This window comes from Saccopteryx bilineata, chromosome 4 (assembly GCF_036850765.1).
Source record: "Saccopteryx bilineata isolate mSacBil1 chromosome 4, mSacBil1_pri_phased_curated, whole genome shotgun sequence".
In the NCBI taxonomy this organism is placed as follows: domain Eukaryota; kingdom Metazoa; phylum Chordata; class Mammalia; order Chiroptera; family Emballonuridae; genus Saccopteryx; species Saccopteryx bilineata.
In genome coordinates, this window is record NC_089493.1 from 59742962 (window position 1) to 59745215 (window position 2254).

Here is a 2254-nt window from a genome sequence, read left to right on the forward strand (position 1 = left end):
CAGCAATGGAGCAGCAGCCTCAGATGGGTAGAACATTGCCCCCTAGTGGGTTTGCGGGTTGAATCCAAGTCAGGGTGCAAGTGGGAATCTGTCTCTCTGTCTTCCACTTAACAAAAATAGAAATAAAAATAAAATAAATAAGAAAAACATGTACATATTCAACTTTGTTAGAAGTTTCGAAATTGCTCTTCATAATTATGCATATTTATTTTCCTACTTATAATGAACAACAGTTTCTGTTATCTTGCATGATATTCTACATTTGGTACTGTTATACTTTTAAAGGTTTTGATAATCTGATGGTATAAAATGATATTTTGTTGTTTTAATATACATTTCTCTGATCATTACTGAGATTGAGCACCTTTCCTATGCTTTTGGTCTTTTGCAGGTTCTCTTTTGTGAATTACCTCTTTATATCCCCCCCTTTTCTAATTTTTCTTTTGTATTGTTTGTCATTTTCTTATTGACTAGTAGAAATTCTTTCTTATTGACTTGTAGAAGTGTCATTTTTTTATTGGTTCTTCTGATCTCTAGTTTTGCCTTTTAACTTTATGGAGAATTTTTTTATTAGAAGTTTTCATTTCACTGTATCCAAATTTGTCAATCTTTTCCAATATAATTAGGACTTTTGTGTTTTTTAAAAAATTACTCCTATATCTTTAGGTCTTAAAAATCCTCTTATATACTTTCTCTGAATGTTTTAGAAGTTTATTTATTTATTTCTTGTATTTTTCTGAAGCTGGAAACGGGGAGAGACAGTCAGACAGACTCCCGCATGCGCCCACCGGGATCCACCCGGCACGCCCACCAGGGGCGACACGCTCTGCCCACCAGGGGGCGATGCTCTGCCCCTCCGGGGCGTCGCTCTGCTGCGACCAGAGCCACTCCAGCGCCTGGGGCAGAGGCCAAGGAGCCATCCCCAGCGCCCGGGCCATCTTTGGTCCAATGGAGCCTTGGCTGCGGGAGGGGAAGAGAGAGACAGAGAGGAAAGGGGGGGGGGTGAAGAAGCAAATGGGCGCTTCTCCTATGTGCCCTGGCCGGGAATCGAACCCGGGTCCCCCCGCACAGCAGGCCGACGCTCTACCACTGAGGCAACCGGCCAGGGCTTAGAAGTTTATTTTTTTAATGACATTTAGTCCATAATGCAGTTAAAATATTTTTTCCTGTACAATATCAGATTGTATATAATTTTTTACTCATGTGGGTAGCTGGTTGTTCTAACCATATCTGGTGACTAATTCTTTCTTTTCTTGATGCTCAGTTATGTCTTCAAGTTCTCATCTACATGGGGGGGGGGGGTCACTTTCTGGGCTCTCTCTTTGTTTCATGGATCTATTTATTCATCCCTGAGCCACCCCACACTTTTTAATTGTTACAGATATATAATAAGTCTTTCAAGCTGATGAATTCCCCTAGGCCTTATTCTTTAAAATTGTATCAGCTATTTCTTAGTTCTTTACTTCTCTATGGATTTTGGAGTCTTTTTGTCCAATTACACACACACATACATATACACTCACTCTCAAGTTGGGCTTTAATTAAAATTGCATTGTATTTAGAGGTCAATTTAAGTGAGAAGTGACATATTTATGATACTGAGTCTCCTCCTGATAACTATTGTACATCTTTTTACTCATTAAGAACTTTTCTGTCTTTTAATAGCTTAATAATTTTGTGCATAAAATTCTTGCAGATAGCATTTTTTTGTATTTTGTATTTATTAAAAATGCATATTGTAGTTTAGCTATTTTGTGTGTGAACAATTTTTCAGTTTTTTGTTCTCTCCTTTAGCTAAAGTCTAATCTGCTGTTAAACCCATTTACTGAATTTTTAATTTCAGTTATTGTTTTTGGTTTTGTAATTTCTGTTTGACTCTTTTTTAGGCAATACTTTCCAGTTCTCTGTTGAAATTCTTTACTATGCTATCTATTTCTTAAATATATTAATTAGTCCTTTTAAAGTTCTGTCTATATATCTAGTGAGTCTGGAAAGTAATGTTTAGTTGGGTGACTGTCTCTAATGTTCTCAGAAGTTTGAACATCAGGTATTGGCAAGGGCTGTGGTCTCATCTGAAGGCTCCACTGGGGGAAGACCTGTTTTCAGGTTCACTCACATGACTGTTGGCCGGACTCAGGCCTTCATTGGCTACTTGCTAAGATATTGATTCCTTTCATATAAACCTCCTTCCTATGTCAGTTCACTACACGGTATTTGGCTATCCTCAGAGCAAATGAGAGAAGGAGATAGGGAG

The 2254-nt window shown here is 38.1% G+C and overlaps 1 non-coding gene across 1 annotated transcript; it reads right to left on the bottom strand.

Moving 5' to 3' along the window:
- Positions 1 to 1032: 1032 nt before the first annotated feature.
- Positions 1033 to 1109, bottom strand: TRNAS-GCU (transfer RNA serine (anticodon GCU)). Its single transcript has one exon. It is a non-coding gene; the product is annotated as a tRNA-Ser (tRNA).
- Between the last annotated feature and the right edge of the window lie 1145 nt (positions 1110 to 2254).